The 21,822-nt window shown below is 40.2% G+C and overlaps 1 protein-coding gene across 8 annotated transcripts in view; it reads left to right on the forward strand.

Moving 5' to 3' along the window:
* NDST2 (N-deacetylase and N-sulfotransferase 2) overlaps positions 1-21,822 on the forward strand; it is a 149,373-nt gene that overhangs the window by 61,760 nt on the left and 65,791 nt on the right. The gene's annotated exons all lie outside the window — the stretch shown is intronic.

Below are 21,822 nucleotides of genomic sequence, written 5' to 3' on the forward strand. Positions count from 1 at the left end.
CATTGAGGTGATTTTTTTTTTCCCTTGGTATTCGCACTGAGTTATAAAAGCATTAGAATCCATGCTGGGTATCTAGTCTATAGCGCTGTATAGTAGTATTATAGTGAAGTACATCAACATTTATGTATATTTACAGATGGAAAGACCGAGATACAGAATGAAAATTAGGAGCTGACTTGTCTGGCTCTTGGACAAAATCTCATGGGTCGGAAAGGATGTAATGTCTTCATGTATGGTGTAGCTATTAGTATATTAGGTCTAAGGTTGTTCTAGGTTATTCTTTGTAGCTTTTATGTTTTGTCCAATATGCTCTTCAAAGATTGACTTTTTGTACCACAATTATTCAAGGAGTGGGGATATGAAGATGAAGCAGTAACCTTCTCCAGAGTGCACCAGTAGTTATTTTTGGCACTAGCTTGCTGTACTTTCAAAAGCAGAAATGTTCATTTTGCTTCAAGTGACTTTATCCTCCAGAGCTCAATGGGGATGATTGTGCACAAGATAGGGAGCTGTCACAAGTTCCATCCTATGGGTTGCTTTGATGTTAGGAGCTGGAGCGAACTCTAGAGTGTCAGAAGAATAGATTTAATTTATCATCATCATCTTCTGGGAACAGTGGTAATAAGAGATTATGACTTCTTGTCTCCCAAGTATTCCCTCAAACATGCATCCCTGCTAGCTCCTTATCAGGTGCTGTGCTGAGTTCTCTCTGGCACCAGAAAGCAAGCATCTTCCAGCCCTTTGGGAAGTGCCCATTTCATGTTTCTGTCTGCCTCTCCAGTTAATAAAGTTGTTTTGAAAGGGGGAATTTAGAAAGTAAGAGTGGTCACACTTCTGGGTTTGCTTTATGTGCAGCTCTTTGTGTTTAATGTGCCTACCTGTTTCTGGGCTGGGGCTAGTCACTGAGACGTGGCCCTTGTAACATAGGGGTGTTGCATCACCTGGGACAGGTATTGCAGAATTCACTGTGATTCAGCTGATATGGTTTTAAGCAGGACAGGGGTATCTATGTTAAATTTCAAAGTTCTATGTTAAACCTGATGTCACTTTTCAGCAGGGATAGACTCTTTAATCTTCTTGTTATCATGCTCTAGGGGAGCTACAGGGACAGTAACATCTGTGCTTGTTGTGTAGGTCTGACTGCTGTTTCAGGAGCCAGTTTGTGCCTTTATCCAGTGTCTCTTAATAGCACAGAGAGTGCAGGCCCTGCACCTTTCTGCAGGAGGCTTTATAGGATGGCACTAACTACTGTCATTGCAACATGTTGGCCCTGGGGCTCTGTCACTTCCCATTGACTTGTGAATACTTCTGAGATCCAGAGCACTCCAGAAACATTAGGAGGCATGTTGGTTGCAAGTGAGGGGAATTCAGTAGTCAGCCAAACCCTAAGCTTGGTAGGTGGGCATAGATGACTGAAGAGGTTGAATCATGGCTTTAGTGAATGGGTATTCTGCTTCTGAGAGTATCTTGGAGATCCTCCAGCCTCAACCTTCCCACAGAATTGCCATGTTGAGAGGAAGGCGATATGATTTCTCTTTCCTGTCTCCCTCTTTGTTTCTGTACTCCTCCCTTTCTTTTTGTTTATAATTGTTCTTTAAAGAATTAACATAAAAGTCCCTTACAGATTTTCATAATTGTAACAAAACAAAAGGGAGGTGCATAGGAGCCTCATTCATCACCTTTTGTCACCAGACTTGATTTGACATCTGAGACTACAGAGAAACTTTGGCAAGTGCAATGATTTCCCGTGTGGGGGTAATAAGAGAGAAAAAAGCTGTCGGTTGAAAACAGCAGGAGCTGCATTAGCAAATATAAATTAAACAGATGGCTAAGATACTGCAGCTGTCGGATAGAAGCTCCAGGAAGATCTTTAGCTTAGAGCTGCAGGAGGCTATTTTAAAAGGAAAGATGAAAACAACAACAAAGCAAACTTTAGCATGACGAAAGAGACAATAGAGCCATTCAGATGATTATATGAAACTTACCCAGCACTGTTTTTTTCTTCACCTTGTCAAATCTTAGGACTCTAAAATTAATTTAGGATCAGGTATTATAAGATCACATTACAGATTTTCATGTCGTGGGTTTGTCTGCTGGTTTAGAGGTACTCTTCTGTACTTCTGTGCGAGACACTGGCTCTGACATATGCTCTGGAAAGTGGGGAAAAGTGTGACACGCATCGCGCAATTGTGATCTTCAACTGCTTGTTTTACAGCTGTTTCAAGAAAAACTTCTTATGAAAGAATTGTATATAAATGTTTGTGGAAAAGCAGTGTTAAAAGTGTTAACATGTTGGTGGAGGAAGCACTTGCATTTAAAGTGTCTTGCATGTTCAGTCTTAAGGTAACGTTTTTCAGCTGAAAAGTGACTGCTCTTTTCCTTTGTGAAAGAAGTGATAAAACTGCATCCAAGTTATGTTCACTATGTTAAAATATGGACATATGTTAAAATGAGGACAAATTGGAATTTCAGTGCTGTTTCTCGGAGGCCAAAAGGCAATTAATTTTCTAAACATTGTGTCCATAATGTATTTTCCTCAATTAGGACTGGTTGTTTGTCATAGACACCTTGTGTGTAAGCAGAGACTGTTACGCTGCCTTTATAGTTAGGTGAGGATCTGAATTATGAAATAGGTGCAGCTGCATTTGAAGCCTGTGTTTTACATTCAAAGAAATAGCATGCACAAATGGATTCCTAGACAGGCTGATTGATTTCCCAGAGTTCTGCTTTTTCTGTTTGCCTTTTTTACTGCAAAATTTTTCATGTATTTACGGTTGACTTCTTAAATGGTACTTAATATGCAAGAAAATCTGAATTTTGATTATACTACAGTCCTTTGTGCGGAATTAGTATATCTTCAGTTCTGCGTATTTTTTTCCAATTGTGTTCTTCCTTTACAATAAATATCTTTAGGTACAGTTAGATCTAATTCTAAACTTCATCTATACCGATTATTTGAGAACTATAAAACCTACATATCAAAAAATTAAATCTTTTGTTCCTCTGTATTTATCTTTCTTCCCATCACCCCCATAAAGTTTGAGTATATAAGCCCTAGCATCCTCTGAAAGTTGGTGAACCTCCATTCTTTTAGAACTAGGAAGTTCATCATTGAGGTGTAAATGCTCTTGACTAGCTAAATCTTTAACTTGTCCTAGACTTTTTTCCTGATCTTAGTGGTTCAGGACATAGATCACAAAGGGCATCAAAGGTGAAAAGCAACAGCTTGAGCTTGTTTGTGTGAGCTTGCTGAGAACATGTAGCCTCAGTCTTCCCATACCGTTCAGGGTGCTTCAGCTGTCTCTTTGAGTAGACGTGAGCTCCTCATCATTTAACTGTGCATTTCTTTTGTGGTTGCAGCTTCATGCTTCAGTGTAGAACAGAACAGTTGATCATGCCAAGTAACTGTTGTTTCTACCCTTTAAATTTCATTTCTACCCCTGCAGAAACTTTGGAGCAGTTATAAATTCCAGAAAACGAACAGGAAATAAGTGTATGGCTTTTCTTCCATTTTTGCTTAAGAGAAAAAAAGTTGGCTTTGAAGTGTACTTGAACTTGAGAATGATAAATGTGGGATATCTTTGTCAGTGATGGAGGGATGTTTCAGAGTAGGTGACCTTCCACTGGGAAGCCTGGCCTCAGCCTCCACATACTTGCTCCTAGACTTTTGCTCCAAATGCTTTAGCTAAACTTCACTGCTATGACATGCTCAGCAAGGGAGCAGTTTTGTGTGGGCAGGACCCAGATCATGCAGAAAGATTATGCACTGAACCCTGCAAATTCCCTGTGAGCTTTCTTCCTGGGAAGAAACCAGGGGATCAGTCAGCATCATCAGAGGCTAAAGAGAGATGACAGTTAAGAAGGGATGGGAAGGAGCTCAAACAGGAGTGGAATGGGAAGAAACAGAAGGGCAAGATAGCCTTGCCTTTAAAGGTAGTTAACTTTAAATTTTCCTGCTGGGTATCCCAAAGGCAAGAATGAACTTTTCCAGCTAGAAATGTAGTTACTGTCTAATGGCCATATTCTGTACTTGATCTTCATGCAAACCTTCTGTTGATACCAATGGAGAATGCTATGGAGGATGGAGGGGTTACATGGTTGCTATGTTGTAGGTACAGCAAATTGAGTGCCATCTGGCCTATGACACAGAGCTAGTGAGGAAGATGGCTTTATAGTTTTTGAAAGAAGGCTGTGACATAAATTTTCATGTCATATGAAGTGTTAATATCTAACTCTAATTGATAAGGAACAGCTGTTTACATGCAAAATGTATGCTAGTGGAAAAAGGAAACATAATCCAGCTTTTTTTAATGCTCTCATGGCAAGAAAGTGCTTCTTAACTGGAAGCAAGAAAGCCCAGCCTTTTGGTACTATAGCTTTGGTGTATAGGTTAGCCAATCTGCAAAAAGATTTCATGTATTTTGGCTCTCATTTGAACCTTGTTCTTTTTAAGCCTAGTCCAGAATTGTCAAATCTGGTTTTTAGGTCAGTGCTGTTCTTCATGCTATATAGACAGGTACATCAGTGACTGAGAGAACATGTAGCAGTTATAAATTACTGCCTATTATTATGCTTGTCATTTCAGAGGTCATGTATATAATTCTTAGGTGTAACAAAACAGCGCATCAGGTAGTCCTGGTATGTGGGCTGTGTATTCTACAGTGCTGTCGGTAAATAATAGGTTACTGATTAATTTACGGTAGCTAGTCTTTTCTAATTTGTCTCAATAGCAGAGAAGATGGAGTTTCATGTTTAGTTTTGCTTTAAAGTGGATTTAGCTTTACTTTCAGTGGAAAGCAACTGAATACACCTGCTTAAATTTCGGTAATGAAACCATCTTTCATATGGCAAACAAATTTTCCATATTGTTAAGTAGCTTACTCCCTTAGTTCCCTTACTATGGCAATTCCTGTCTTTGGATTTTGAGCTCAATTCCAGATTCAAGGATGTCTGATCTGAATCAGTTTGTGGAAAAATGTTTAGCTGATTTCTAACCCACCACGGATTTGAAACGTGGCTCTGCCAAAGTGTTACGCTGTGGCGCATAGCTTTGGTGCCGTGGGGGTCAGAACATTGTGTGCTACTGCAGATGGATATGGAGAGACACCCTTGTAAAATAAATACAGCTATCTATTGGAGAAAAGTCTTCCAGAGATGTGAGACAGATGAGTTTCCTTTCCCTGTGTAAGCAAGCCCTTAGGTGATAAGATTTGCTACATACTTCTAGCAAGATGTGGAAACGTTGAAAGGCAAAATGTAAACACACTACTGCTGGTAGCTGCAGGCTATGACCCTAAGCAGCTCAGAATAAGGCTAAACATGACTAGAAAAAAATGGCAAGTAGTTTTTTGGGAACCTGGCATGATGGTGCCTCTCCACCTTTGTTAGGAGACAGATAACAATTGGATATTTTATGATGTTTTAAACTTGAGTGAGAAAACTGGGGTCTTGAATAGAAAATAATAATAAAAGCACAGTTAAAAATGACTGTCACATGAACTATTTTCTTGTACCACAGTCTGTGTTCTTTGCAGTTGTATAAGTAGTTTCTAGGCATTGATTCTAGTGCTGTTAATATTATATTCTTTTCTATTTGGCAGAATATATCTGACCAAGGCTTTATCTTAGTTGTCTTTATTCCTTTAGCTTCTTGCTTCTTAAAGGAAAAAAATAACCCAACAATTATTTAGTATAAAATAGTAGAGTCAAATGCGTTTGCTGCTAAAAGGACCTCTTTACAGAGGGCTCTGTTGCTTCTAGCTCATTCACATGAATAAAGGAACGCAGCGGCTTGGTATTGTGAAAGCAGCAAATACACATCCTTCATTTGCAGTTTCCAGAATAGGTTGGTCAGAGCTACCCTTGAGGGCTTTGCCAGCATAACTGTGTTTTGTTAAGATTCTGCAGAAATCACCCTTAGTTGACATACAATATTCTATGCTAGATTCAGTTAGATACCACCAAAAATGTGCTTCTGCCAGTATAGCTTGTTTTCTCAGGGAACTGATACTAGCTGTTCTGGCAAAATAACTTTTTTGCCTGTGTAAACCACATCTCAACTAGGCAGATTTGCTAGTATAGCTATTTTAGCAAAGCCTTTCTACTGTAGAAAAGACCTTATTGATAATACTGTGAGGTTCCCACAGTAGATGAAAGGCACAATACAAAGGGCTTTACAAACATGAATTAAGCTTCACAACACCCTTGTAAAATAAATCATTCTTATAGCTTGCCAATGTCTAGTTTCTTTTAATATGAGATGTTTTGTGGGGATGAGAAGGAAGGGTTAGAAGATTCAGAGTTGGGGGAATTAATGTCTGGTAGCATTGTAGCACTGATAAATTTCTAACCTGTTGGAATCCCCTGCCATCTTTATCTGATGTTTAAGATGTCCTAGCAAAATCAGTGGTTTAGAGTATCAAATAGCTACTGGTTGCTGGTTTCACCTGTTCTTTGATAGTATGAGGAGTTCTAATGTTGACACCTGGCAATTCCTTTCTTCCTGAAAACCTGGAGCTGGCTTTTGTGTATGTGGTATTCTCACGCTGGTTTTAACTACGATGTTTTCTCTGACTGATTTGTGTTAGACTCTTGCAGTGTCATACAATTTATGTAGTTCAGGGTATGAACAGCTTAGTTAAGGGATCTCAAAGGGAATGGAGAGAGGAACAAAACTATAGATTTATGCACAAGAATGATTTTAAAGTCAAGTCACTCAAGAGTTAGAGTAGTCTGATATTGAGTTTGCCCATGTGGTCTTAATTCAGACATTTTTGTGTGTTAATTGTCATGTAGTTTTTAATTACATTATCACATTCTATTTATTCTTTTTCATCTCATAGGGAACAAGGAACAGAAGAACTCTGCTAGGATAACTCTGTAGGTTAATTTTCTTCTTTACCATTCACCAGCATCGCTTTTGAATTCAGCCTGTAAACTTTTGGGGCAGGCCCAGGCATTTCCACAGTCCTCTATTAAATACCATGTCCTGAATTCTGTATTAATACATCTATCAAGCATTTAAGCAAGCTGTGCAATTTATCCTCTTCCCATTTCAAGGCCTACATGTGATGGTAATTGTTTTCACAAATGAGATACCTTTCTTCACCAAGTGTTGCGAGGAACTCACTTTTGAAAAGCAGTCCTGGATCCCCTGAAATGTGGGGGATGGTGGAGACATCTGAGCGACTCTGTTCCCTGTCCTAACCCTTATTGTGTGCTAGGGGACTAGGGGAAGTTCCAGTAACTGTCCGGCAGTGTGCTTGATCCTCCGAGAGGTACTTGATCTGATAGGAGTATTTTTGTGCTCTGTTTCCACAGCAACAGCACACTTTCTTTTTTTTCCTCTCTCAGGGTGTTGCTTTGAGAATTAGATTTGTGGAAAAGCTTGGGCTTCTTGTCCCCTATTGAGATTTCAGCTTGCATAGGTCAAGAGTAGAAGGGGTAGGATGGGGAGAGTGTGACTCTTGGCAGAGCCGGTGTGATTATGAAGTGACAGTGGAAGGAATGAGTCCTACTTAGTTGTGGGTTTTAGTGTTAATAAAATGATTGTGTTGAAAGTCATGGCTCTTCCTAAGCTCTGCAAATGAAAGGCCTGGTACTGGGACATTGGCAATGACCGTTTTAGCCCTTTGCATGTGCTCTTATAATCATGTAGGACCCGTGTCCACTTCATGCATGTGTTCGTGCACAGTATGAAACCAGGTGTACATTCTTCTGTCAGCCTGCTCATAGAGACTTTTTGTGTGCATGTCACATTAAGAACATTCTGTCACAGCATTAGTCCTAGCATTGTGGGGAAGGGAAGTGTTACCGCTCCACTGAAATAGGAAGTAAATGTTAAGCCACCTTCTGGGCGTGGTACCTCGTGTAGGTAGCAAGACACTTCCCTTCAAACTGAAGTACACGTGCCAGTCTCAACATCTGCTGCCTGGAGGACTAAGAAGCTTTCAATTTTTGAAATATTTCCATAGATCAGTCCCTTCTTGTTATCATTTAAAAGTGCGTGAGAACAGAAGCATATGGTTTGATAGTGATATCTTGCTGGGCTTGGCTTTTTTTCATCTGTAGTTAAGAAAGCAGTCTCTTCTTATGTGGATGTCTAATGCAAGCCTAAATACAATTGCTTTATTTTTTCAACTGTTTTATTTTTCCTATTCCCCAGTATCCTGGTCCTAAGAACTAAACTGTCATCTTTTCCTGCAGAGCATATAATTTGTGGTATTGAGCTGTTCCCTGTGATTTTTATTTATTTTTTTTTTTGTCTCCTCTACTCCTCTTCCCTCATTTAGGAATTGCATGTTCCAGTTGTAGTAAGTGCTGTTCTGCTCTTAACACACTCACTAACTGGGTATGTCATGGAATAATTTAAAATTCCATTTAATTTAAAATTCAGACAAGTCAATTATTATTAATATTTGATTCAGGAATCTCCCTTCCTTTAAGAGTGAATATCTAAAGTGGTGTCTGTCACTATGTTATGCTTTTGCAGTAGAGGCTTCTGCTTGATGTCAGAGTGTGGTGGCTCTTCACCATCAGTATTTTAGTTCTAGTAGTTTTGAGTCAGGATGCCAGAAGTTTTATATTTCTCTGTGGCAAATAGTAAGTGGATGTGTTGACCTGCAAAATCAATGGCTAATGGATGAAACCACATAATCTGGAGTTATCATGGAAAGGCATGTTGTTTATAACCATTTTTACAGTGCTAAGGCCAGAAATTCACTGATGCTTATCCATATAAAATGTAAAAAGCTGTTCAGGATTAAGCATCCAAGTCAGAAATGTCATATATGTACAAAACCCAGATATTAATTAAAATACCTTTTATTACTTTCTAATTATAAGCACATCTGGATGTTCTTTTCTTGTTAAAGATCTTGTATTTAGTTCAAAGATGAAGACCATTCCAATACTGAACCTTTTTAAAATTGAAAATGAAGTTTATGATTTCAAGTCTTGCATTGCTTGATTTCAGCTCTTTCTGGTTGTATCTAGTTCTTTTTGACTGCCCATTGAAGAAGCTGTACATTTTAGTTTACTCAGAAACTTGTTTATTGAAAGACCAGAGTGTAAAATTCCATGTCTGTTTAACATTCAGTAATTTACCATTAAGCTACTTGACACAAGTTAAAATTTATGTTAATACTGTCTTGATTAAACAGCACTCATTATCACTCACTGTGATTTGGCCAAATCGGTTTCCTAGCAGATGTCTCAATAAAGGAGCCATCCTACTATAGTGTGTCCAAATTAAGTTGAGTATATTGCAGTAATGTTTTGCACTTACATAGCATCTTTCATTTCAAAGCACTTCATGCAATCATATATGATATTGGGAAAATATATTGTGTAATATAATGACCAAAGCAAATTTATACATTTTAAAGAGCTACAGGACATTTTATAACTTCAACAGATGTCTCATATTACAATTTTTAGTGTTTAGTACAAAATAGTTGTCTAGTGGTTTCTAACACAGAACTCAGTTTATATAGCTTGCAGAAGAAGGTTTGAGTTAACCCTCCGAAGGTTTGAACAGATGCCTCTATAGATGTTAAATATTTAAAGCCACAGCTTCAAACTACTTTTAAGTAATCCTTTCCAGCCAGTCTTCGAATCTTCAGTGCTCTTCAAGCCTCTTCTCTTTCATTTTCTTTTAATATTGTTTTATCACCATAGAAAACACTTGTGATTTCCCATCTTTTCCTTCAATTATTCTTTGGTGCCTACTTGCAGCATCACTTAAAACTCCTGTTGTGTGGGCTTTGCCAAACTAGCTGAAAACTGAAGTGGAGAGGATGTTTTTTCCATATGCAATGTTAGGTTCATAGCTATGGGTTAAGACATTCCTTCTTAAGTCCTCACAATTTGTTTTTATGTATTTTGTTACTTCAGTTTATGTATGCAGGGAAAGCTGATACAAATCATAATTGTGCATATGCAAATCTAAGGATTTTCTACATTCAAATTGTTTGCCTGTAATGGGCTTTTCCAGCTCCCTTTTTCCGGCCTCTCCAGCATTCGGAAATTGTATTACAGTTGCGATGGTAGTGCAAAGCAGATATCTGACACATGACACCGAACAAGTCCCTGCCTAATTTTTTTCTGTTTAAGAATTGGACTAATCATGTTTTGCATTTACTTAATGGTTACGTTTATCGATCGTATTTTACAGATAGCATATACTGAGAGCAGACACTGAGGGCAATTTGCCCAAGATCCCAGTATTTCCTGTAATTCTGTTTGTGTTTTCCTGATTTGATTTGGAATGATTCAATTAAGAACTACATGTAATTTCATAGATGTGTGATGTATCAAGTTTGTGGCTCATCAGATAATGTTCAGGCTCACCATTTCCCTCTGTGCATGCACCCGGCTGGGTTTTCTTGTAACCACAATTAATTTTATTGCCAAATTTTCCCAAGCTTAACATGACATAGGCTATCTAGTAAGGTGGATGTCCATGTTACGTTACAACATGAATAGTTCAGTTGTATTTCAGCCATCCTTGAAAGTGAAAGTACTTTTTCAAACTATTAAAACTATTTCTTGCATTTGTTAGGTCTTTATATAACTCAAAGGCAGTTGAAGTGATTTTACTTAAACCAAGGATGTAATATTTCAGAGCTGAGGGCAAAAGTTAAAGAAGCTGAGGGGCAATTGACAGCAGGCCGAGAAGGTGGAGGAGTTAGTTGGCATAGCCAGGAGGCTGCGGGGGCCACTCCCCTCCTGGCCCCCCTTTGACTCCTGAGTCCCTGTAGTCTGTTGGCTGCATTGCTGGTGGGGAGGTGCTGGATGTGAGAGCTTTGAGTTTGATTTAGAGCTGGTACTGTAACACGTAAAGGAAATGAAAGATACAGCAAGTGAGAACTGGTGAGAGATCCAGTGAAGGCTTTCTGAGGCATTAATGGTCCTCGCAGTGGAGTCCTCTTACATTATTCATGCACTTTGAGCTTTTAGCCAAGCTGAGCACTCTGCGCTCAAGTGTGATAGTAGAAGGTAAAAGGAAATTAACCCTGTAGTGATATAGTGAAAGTTTCTTGCCAAAGTAATAATTTTGGCAGTGTTGAGGGGATAGAAGCATGTCTGAGAGAGGGGAAAACGGATTTAATCTCTGAAGTGATCAAGAGTACTCTGCCGTGAAGCGATAGAAAGACCACTTGAACCTATATGCAAGTCCTGGGGTCCCTTCCTGCCTTATCCTTCCTCATCAAAGTATGTCTTCCAAGTTTCAAAAGGAGATATGTCTTATGGCTGCAAGATGAGCTAGTACTCAAAGGGTTCCAATGATGCTCTGGAAAACTTTGCCGTAGAAGGCTTCAGCGTGTTAAGACTGACTGTAGTAGCTAAGGCTTCTCAATGATTTGTAGATCAGGTACCAGAAATCTGTACCTGAATTCTAGATTGAGTCTGTAGATGTTACTGTGTTTGCAACTTGTTTCTTTGAACGTTTACCTTTCCTTAGGTAAAGTCCTTATGTTTAGGATTCTTCTCTTCTTCCTCTTCCTCCTACCATTTTTAATTTATCCTGTTGTTACATACAGTAGGACTGTGTGCACAAGGGAGCTTTTAGGAAGGGTTCAGAAACAGGAGGCTTTTAATGCAATGGATCTATATTGGTAATTGATCCAGGATATTTGTGCTGGAGTGGTCTCTTATATCCAGCTTTTACTCCCTGTCTATCCCCCAGCTCCTCTGAGGTTTCACAGTGAGTATCCAGAATGTTAAACAGATCATTGCAAACTAGTGGAGAATGACCTCACTCAGAGGCTAAGAGTTACTTAGGGAAGGGAGTGGAGGAACTGACTGCAAATAGAAGTCCTTTGCTGGTGCATAAGCTTAAGGATGTCTAAACTTCGATTTACCGTATGTACCTTTTGTAGATAGGACTAAAATATATTACTTTGGAGGCAGGGAATAGAACTCGTGGTGGAAAAATGCAATACCTTTGCCAAGTACTGGTTAACTTGTGAGCACAAAACACAGATTTCCTCATGTGCTCACAGACTCTTTATATCCGGATTCCTTATTTTTCTTTCCCACTTACAGAAAATCATGTTCAAGGGTTAATATTTTTAAAAGCAAATGATTCTTTAGAAGTGCAAGGTCTATGGCTTTTAGGTAGAAGACTATTCTGAAAATTTTACCCTGGAAAGTATATGTCTTCAAAGTTGAAGGGAGTTGTTTTGTTTTTGTTGGAGCCAAGAATTTGATGCATTTGCCACTTGACATAAGCCTTAAGAATAATTTGATTAAAAGACTGTGCCTTGGAGTCCAGCAGTCTGGAATAAAGGGTCTGAGTGAACAGTGTATCTCTCCATGCTCTGCTTTTCAGGAGAGACTAAAAGTGTTTGGGCCACAGCAATAAGGACCAGGAGGACAATGATACATAAAACACAGTGATTAGTACTAGTCTGGGTATCATAACTGCACCCAGGACCCTTAAGAGACAGAAAGGAGAATAGTTAAAAAAAAATAATCATTCTTGTGAAGATTATTCCTCTGGGATTGCCCTCTTGATTGTGCAGCCTCATAGCTGCATCTTAAGTGAGTTGTTGCAATTTTACCCCTTGGACATTTTCCAGACTACTAAACATTTTTTTTGCTGGCAGATATCAGCAGTACATACTACTGAATGCTCTTGAGATCCAAATGTTACTGATGGCAGCCTTTGAGTGATGATTGAGAAACTGTGTTGAAAGTTTTGCCTTACTTTTAAAGTATGCTAAGCATTTGATAGTTAAGCAGTTAAACTCTTTTTGACATTGGTTCAACTACAGCATTTCTTTGTAACCATTGCTGATGGGAGATAATTTTCTTGATGTGGTGTTTTTCCTTCAGTGTCAATCAAGATGTATCGTCAGTAACAAATGCAGTGAAAAGATGCTGGACGTTCCAGAAAGTCTCTGTTGAAGGGCTTTAGCAGTCCAGGCTGTTCCACCACTTGCCTGACATCTTGTGAGACAGAGCCTTTTACGATAGCTCTGTTCTTTGTTAATTCTGTGAACAATTGCAAAAATTCCTCTATTGTTTTGTCCTTCTGTAGGTAATACTTGCAGATTCCTTATATGCTGCTTATTTAAAGAAATCTCTGTCGTGTTACAGCCTCTAAATTGGCACGAGCAGGTGCAGTCAGGCATGAACCCCCAGAGCCCCCCAGCTCAGTCAGTGGTAGCGGGGTTCTCCGTTCAGCTCCGCTGGGTGTACAGCAGGAGAGCCGTGCTTGGATTTCAGTCCAGCCTTCAGTTCCCCCCATCAGCAATCATGAAGGTGCCTGCGGAGCCACTGGGGTAAGGGTGCAAGCCTGTGACTTCAAACAAAGAAGCTATGTGCTTAGCCTCTATTGCTGTTAGTAAAAAGGGGAAGAGATTGAGAAAGAAAAAGCAGTAGTCTAAGGATGAGAGAGCAGGGAATCGCCACTCCTCTCTGTCAGAAGAAGCGCGACAGGAAAGTCCTGCTCTGGAGGCCAGGTAAGCTCAGCCTGGGAAATAAGGGGGAGGAAATGCAGAGACTGGGTTTTGCATAAAGCATACTGGCTCCATTTGAGTATTCAGCATGCCTGCTATGCTTAATAATGTTGGTATTTAAATAGTTTTAAGCAGGCTTTGAAGTTACAGCCATGTTGAGTTAAGGTAGAGTTCGGTGTGTTGTAACTGTTGGCCGAACATTGATAATAACTTTGTGTACTTATACATTTTTAAGCTATTTGACAAAAAAAAGGAAAATTTATGATTTTTAATCAAAAATTTAAGAATTACGGCAGTTTTATGTGGCAAAACCCAACAAATTGCAGAATGCTGTTATTTTTCTGCATCCGTAGTACTTTTCTTCATGGCCTAATTGAACGTGTGAAATGAAACTCTTGGGCCTAGATTTTTCCTCCAACATGCAGAGAAGCGTGTATTTATGGTTTTAAATTTTGAACCATGCTTGTCAAGTGTTTTAAAGCAAGGAAATCCCAGGCAAGAGGGAAATAGGTATCTCCCATTTGAATCGGCATACAGGCATAATGGCTGTGCCTGGGAAACTGGTACAGAGCAGCACTTCACGCTGCAACCCCTGCGGGCACTGGCAGCAGTGAAACTGAGGAAATTTTAAAGAGTATCAGTGTAGACAAGCCCAGCAATGCTTATGTGGAAGGAATTGGTCCAGAAGATTTTATCTTCTGTTTAGGTTTGCTGTTCCCTGCTCATGTCACACCTCCTCACTATTCCCCTTCCTTCTAACTTCCAGGACTGCCTTCTCGTGAAGGTGAGGCTCCCTTTGCTTGATCTTTGTTTGAAGAAGGTGTGAGAGACAATGGCAGAGTGTTGAAGAAGGGCTTGCAGTTGTATTGCCTGTATTGTCAAGAGCATTTTAGAACACTTGGGATGGTGATTGCTGGAGGCACAATGCTGCTTCAGACCTTTTAAGATATAGTTGAGTGGAGATTGCACTGGTATTAAAGAGGCCAGTATGGGTTGAAAGAACAATTACAAGAGAGCACTCCAGTGCAGCTGAAGTGGGAAAAACGTATTTCCACACACACACACTGTTTGACAGGAATATGTTTACATAATTAGTAGGAAAACTGCTCTCAAGTATCTATAATTTTGTGTATATTCCCATGGGGAAAAACACTTTCAGAGATCTGTAATTTTTGTGTATTCCCATGGGGACAGTAGAATGTGTGAATATAAACCACCTTTGATACCACATCTTTGGCACATCATCTGTCTGTTCCTTCAGATGGGCACAGGCCTTCCTTGCGCTCAGAGGTTGCAGAAACCAGCTAAGCATCAGTCCTGGGGGCACCAGTGCCCTGAGAAGCTTCATTTGGGACCCCCACCTGTGCACTGTTTCCCCAGCGGTCCAGGGACTGCCCTCAAGCTCAGGCTTGGGCCTTCAGTCCTGGCCTGAGTGGCATGCATGGTAGGTGTCCCTGCCTCCAGCCTTGTTTCCTGGCTGGACCATGCACCTATGTTGTAGATAGTATGTCTTCTGGTTTTCCCTGTCCCTGGCTCCATCTCCTTTTGGTCCTAACGGGACCCCCAGGTGGCCCTTGGCCTTGTTTCATCACTCTCCTTGCTTGGGACTGTCAATGGACCTTGTCACCAGCACACAGCTCTGCCTGCCATGTTCAGATACGGTAGGACTGCACCCCATAAGTGTCCTGGGGTCTCCCGCTCTTCCTTTCTTGGAGCAGCCAGCCCTTGATGCACCCTGAGACCAGAAGACATTGTACCAACTGAGTTGTTTCTGGTGAAAAAGTAGCCAGAAGAGGTGGAGCAAACTACCTGCAAGATCACTGTGTCCTTCTGAAGCTGAAACAGTTGTAAAGGTGAAAACATGAGAGCACAGGGTTAGAGTGTTTCTTTTCTTGCTGGTGGTATTTTAGGGGTTTTTTTGGTTGGTTGGTTGGTTGGTTGGTTTGATTATAAGCTGTTGCTGCCTGATCCTGGCCACCCACAGTGCTGGTAAACAATACGTGGCACATAGCAAAAATTCTCTTTCCTGTCTCCCCCTACTTGCCACAGGACCAACAATGGGAGGTGGCGGTGCCACCATTGGTGGTGGTCACGATCTCTGTTGCTGATACGGGTTCTTGGAATGAAAGGGATCCTAAAGTGAAGGGATCTGCTTATATAGTAGCAAGCGTAAGATCTTGTCAAAAAATTAAGTAATATGTCTTCCTTTTTGTGGCAGTATATAGCTTCTTTTATCTCAGGTCAATGATAACAGCTTCTATCTTGTACTTCATAAATTGTCAAAGTATCATGCTCCCATTCTGCCTCTCATATTTAGGAAGGTCAATAGAAATGTTCAAAATACCTACAAAAATCCTTGATTTTAAAACAGTGAGGCGAGTATTGTTGATTACTTTTGTCTTACCTTCTGTTGCAGCTTTGCCTATACATCTTCCTGTTGTCTCTTTTCTTAAGTTTAAGCTATAAGCTCCTCTTTATTCTGTGTTTGTGTGGCACACTTCATAAGACTTTTTATCACTGCAGCTACAGTGATATAATTTACAGCATGTTTTTCCTGCAGAAGAAACTGCTATTGCTATGTCATCCCCATTGCCCGTAGTGGATCAGAACATCTGCCATCAAGATTCAAAGTCCTTCCCTTATCAACAGTAGCTCTCATTGCTTCAGAAAAATTTCTGTAGAACATTATTATATTACACTTTTCCTAGATGCTTATTATGTTGTGCCTTGAAACAGGAGTGTTTTCTGTGCTTTGTGATTGATGTTTATTGTTATTAATTCAAATATGCTTACTATAAATATTAATGTTTCATAATTTTCTTACCGTCAATGTTAATGCCGTAGTAAGCACTACCGGATAACTGTGTATGATGTGAAACTATATAATCTAAAATTATCCAAATTTTTGCCCCTGAGTTTCACTGTGTATTCCCTTGTTCTTTTGTTAGGAAACCGAATTAATAGATCGTAATCTGTCCAGTCTCTCCTTTTGACTGTTTTGGATTTTTTCATGTGCCTCTTAAACCTCCTGTTGGATTTAAAAAAAAAACAAAAAACAAAAAACAGGAAGAAAAAGAAAACCAACAGACTTCAGATGTTTTTCTTTATGTTATTTTTTACAATTAGCAATTTCAATCCATTACTCCAATGTTTTTCTGTTGTTTTAGGATAAAGTGGTGAGAACTGAACAGTGTTTCACAGTGGAAGGCACGTTAGTTCTTGTACTGCTCACCTTTTAATTCCTTAATCTTAATATAATTTAATTTGCATTTTTACTGCATTTTTTTTTACTGTCACTACTTACTGAGCACACAGTGTGCCTTCATGAAGGTGTTGCCTTTTTTTGCCTTTTTTTTTGAGTTAGTAATTTATTTATGACCCTGCTTAAAAAGAAGTATGGTTATAATTTTCACTGTTTAGTACTTTGCTTTTATTAACCTTAAATATAATGTATCCTCATGTTTCTTCTTCTTTATTTGATTCTTCTGAGGGGAATACATATGTATGAAATTATTGTTTGGATTACAATTTGTTTGTATTGCCGAAGCGCATAGAGTCCTCATGACAGATCAGGTGCCAGCTGTTTTGGATGCGCCCTGAATGCAGCACAAAAACCAAATCCTTCATTTCAACTCATTTGCAAGCTACAGAAGTCAGGTTTATTAATCAAAAACTCACTGCGCCACCATTTCTACTTCTTTAGAGTACAGCGTTTGCTACTTCAAATCTTTAAAATCTTTTCCTATTCTTACGTTTGATTAGTTCAAATAGATACATTTGCTGTTTGCCAGTGTTATGATTTTATCAGATTTTGTTGGCAGCTTGCTTTACGTCAGTGTTACGTGCCATTTTTCCTGAGTTTGTGTTCTGCATTTTGTACGATGATTTGTATAATATGAAAGTTGTTTCCATATGAATTGGATTACATTTTTCTCTTAATAGAGAATGTTTTTATTAGACTCTATGTAATTCTCTGCATATGACAAATCTTTTCCTACCTCATTAATGTGATGTACTCTGGTTTACAGCCCACTGAGATCACAGCCTAGTGACTTCTGTCATTCTACTGCATTTCAGTTTTGCTTGTTATGTCATTCTCTTCTTACACAGCAGAGTAATTTTTTCTCTCTTTTATACTGTTCTTCATCCTACATCCCTCTCTCGAGCCCCAGATGTTACCAGTCTAAAAATGGAACAGAAATTAACCCTGAACTCAGAAGACTCCAAACACTCGCTTTTACTGGCTGCTCTGTATGAATGCATCTCGATGCCTCTCACAGGGAGAACATTTTGAAGGGGCCAGGCTATATCACAGTGCTGTCATTTCCACATCCCTCTGCTGTGAGGGATACCTGGAGTAACGATGGGCTGCGCAGATAAACCAGTTATCCAGCTTCTCCATCTGTGTTCCCCCCCACCCTTTTCCTTTACGCTCTACCTTGTGGGCACTATTCAGTGCTGTTCTGTCCATACCCAGCCCACACCAGTTATGTACTTGGGACTTATCATCCACTTGTCAGCAATTGCACGTTATTTCCATACCACGGCTTCAAAATCTATCCCTGTCTTCAGAGCTCCAAGCAGGCCTTGCTTTCTCACATTGCCTAGGTTATAGAGCTGCCCCGTGCTGCAAAGGGTACTCGTGAATGGGGGAGAGGAGGATCTGCTGGCAGAGGATGGTCAAGAGAAAAATCCTGGGCAGAGTCCTTTCCTAGTAAACTGCATTTCCACTTCTGCCAGTGTCTTCAGTTGTCAAAAATAACGTGCTGCATCGTGGGGAATTTCCGTAGCAAGGAGATGTAGGATGGTTCCTGTGTTTACAGCAGCTAGGTGTACGATGCAATATGTGGAGACTATTTTGCCATCACTGGGTGCTCCTAGGCCTTGCTTGTCAGCATAGCTGTGAGCACGGGTTCTCCGCTGTCCCCTTTGGTTTATCTGTCTCAGGGAGCTGTTGCCTACATCTCTGGACCTCAGTGGGGTCAGGGAAAGTCTAGGCGATCAAGACGATGTAACTTGTATTTTTATTTATGTGGGGGCTGGGGAAAGGGCTGCCCAGTTTGTAAGAACTTCATTGTGATGGATTAACTTTCCTCTTGAATAATTGCATATGGTACATCCAAATGAGAGATTGCAAAGCGGGCCAGCAGCCCGAGCAGAGCAATTAAAAGGCCCTGTGTGGGCAGGGAGTCGGCAAGAGGGCCGCGCTCCCTTGGCATGGCCTCCTCCAGCGCGTTGGGCGTCGGAGGCTCCTTGTGCCTGCGTTTCCTGCCAGAGCGAGCCCTCCCTCCTCCCGAGTGCTCCAGTAGGTCACTAATGAACCTCAGCAGGAAAAGACAAAATGCTGTTCATGAATAGCTTTACAGTCCCCCTTCTCCCGCCCACCCCGCTCTGTCCTGGGAATGTGCTGCCCACACAGTGACCAGAGAGGAATCTGGAGGCATTTGCAAGATAATGCCATATCAAATGTTCCACTCTCACACTTTCTTCTTGTATTTTCAAAACTGTTTACATATTTCCTTTTAGTTCGCATGAATAAGCACATCACTCCAAGACTAAAAAGGGGGAAATGCATTTGCAAATGTGCGAAGCCACAGAACTGTAATAAATTGCTTTAACTACGTATGGTGTGTTCAGTTCCTGAAAGCCTATTGTGCGTTGCTCCAAGTAGTAGCCTTTCCTGTTTGCTTGCCACTTTTACCAGGCTGGCCATCCTCCCAAAGTAATCCTCATCCAAATTCTCCACTTGACAGATGCTCATCAAGAGCCTTTTTGATCCTCAAATGCTCAGTGTCATCTTGAATGTTGCTTTGGCAGATAGCAAAAGGTAGAGACTAGGTTTTCTCCGTAGGAATTTGGTGTCTTACCATATTTTTAAGTAATATGTTTTTCATCTGGTTTATGATGTTTTCAGAAAGATATAAAGTTACAGCTCAAGGCAGAGTTGTCTCACTTGTGAATACAGTTTCAGCCAACTAGTAAGCACAGGTGGAAGTCATTTATATCATCCTCCTCAGGCTGTCACAGCTCCTGGGTACTTGGGCAGTGCTGTTGCATGCTTTTCTGTAGTTACTGTTTTTCCCGGTAAGTGCCAAGTTCGTTCTGTTTTCCTTTCCTTTATTGTTTGGGAGGATTGGGAAGGTGCACTATCAAAGTGCTTTGGCTTCTTTATTTTTGGATTTAAAAAGCTACAGAAGCATAATTATGTTATTTTTACTGCTGGCTAAATAATATTTCTCACTCTCTTTTCTCGTCCACTGTTGCCTGTATTTGACCTTTTGGTTTCTGTTTCAGTCTAGAAATGAACGTGCTTTTTAACTCTTTCCCTTTTTGTAAGGTAGATAGTTTTGGAGTTACTAAGCTTAAGTTATTCCCTACGACAATCAGGAGTGATTTAAGGTGTTACGCAGTATGAGAAAAGGTCTTTCTTTGAAGAATTTCAACTTGAAGTTGAAAAGGAAGCGGCAAAGATTAAAGGGAAGCTTTTCTACTTTCTGTTGGTGTTTTTCCCTATCTGCGGTGCGGAAAAGCTGTTCAGGACTGTTGGGATTAAATGCAGAGAGGAACTGACAATAAAATTTTCTCTTCCTCTGGAAAGAAGTGGTTTTTCAGAAGGTTCAGAGTCAATTTGGAGAGCTAAAACAACCCTTCACATTATGGTGGCCTGTCTGTGCCCGTCATACACCTCTGAGGAACTCCAGCAAAGCCAGCTAAAGTGATCCTAAGTGTCTAGAAATAACCTTTGTGCAGCCCTTTCCACAGCTGGGAAACTGATAGCGTTCATTTATTGCTCTGCTCCTAAGTATCTGTGTGCAAAAGGGAGATACTTGCTCTTCCTTCCTGAAACTTTCTCTCTAGAAGTTGCTGTGCTCTCAGGATACGATGACTGTATTAATGAATTCATCAATCACAATAATCTGATTAAATTGATGTGGGAGAGGGAGCCAGCAGATGAAACAAACAGATTATTTTAAGATATATGAGATACCCAATTAGTGACTGACTGACTCAGCATTTAAATGGAAGTGTTGCACAAGAGATTTACTGGTAACCAACGTAATAAGTTATACTATATGGTTTTTCATCTAAGAGAAAGGCTCGTGTACTGTTACAGGGACCTGTAAATAAAACAGTGGCAAAGTATTACACATAAGAAATATGAGGTATATATTACTTTTTTTTTTTTAATATTCATATGTATCTCTATGTACGTTTTGCTTAGTAATGGACTAGGATATGGACAGTACTATGGAGAGAGAGCATGGATTTTAAGCCTTGTACAGGCACTTTGGCCAGGACGTGGCGAATGTGTTTTCAGGCATATAGGAAACTGAGACTTGAGTAGGAAGGGAGTTGCTTCATGTCGCTGAGGTTTCGGGGGCAATCCCCTAGAGTACAGAGATAATGGAAGGGAAGCTTTCTGTCAGGGAGCATATGTTTTTGTGACGATTATACTGTGTCTAGATTAGGACTTCTGGGAAGGAGGGAATGGGAAGATGTGCTTGGAACGTAGGACCATCTGCCAGTACCTTGGCATAGTCATTTCATTAATGAGAAGCTTATTAGCTTATGTCCAGCTGAGATAGACAAGAAAGGCAGCAAAAGGGACAGAAAGCTGTCATCCAGCCACCATTGAAACAGGGAAGAGATGGCTCAGATAACCTGTAAAATCTGATTTTGTTAAAAGAACTATTCTTGTTCTGCTTGGTAAGAAGGTATCAGTCGTCTTGTTGCTGAAAAAAAGTTTTCCTTAATTTTGTGATGTAGTGTGGGATGTCTTTCGGTAGGGAAAATATATAACTGAGGGTGAGCTGGAATTGACAAGAAGGTGCTAGGAAAAAAGGAAAGAACAGTGATTTTTAGTGGGAAATTGGTTTTGCATCAAATGACTGCCTTTTCCCTTTAGCAAACACTTGAAGGTGCCCTGTATTAAATGTTGGATATTTAATATTTGTGGTGACAAAGGATAACACCTGGAAGACACAACTCTGAGAGCACCACAGTCCTAGCCCTGGCTATGCCAGCAACCTCAGAGAGCACATAGTCTGGCCTGTGCTCCATGTGAGGCAGAAAATCAGGGGAGTGCTCTGGGCGGGCAGAAAATAGTGCTCCAGAGGCAAAAAGGCAGTGGTTTAGGAGCGTGTGAACTCTGTTCCTGCGACCTCACACTCCTGATTCTGCTGCTGACGTGGTAAGCGTCCGAGCTTGTGCTCTGTTCTGTAAATCAGAAAAATTATACTTAGTCTGTCTTAGGGAGAGCTTTGCTATTATTCTGTTGACGCAAGACTTAAATGCTGTTGTATTTAAACAGCTCTGTTTTGACAATTGAGTCAGACTTGAGTCTAGGTGAGACTGA

Source organism: Ciconia boyciana, chromosome 8 (assembly GCF_034638445.1).
Source record: "Ciconia boyciana chromosome 8, ASM3463844v1, whole genome shotgun sequence".
NCBI classification, from domain to species: domain Eukaryota; kingdom Metazoa; phylum Chordata; class Aves; order Ciconiiformes; family Ciconiidae; genus Ciconia; species Ciconia boyciana.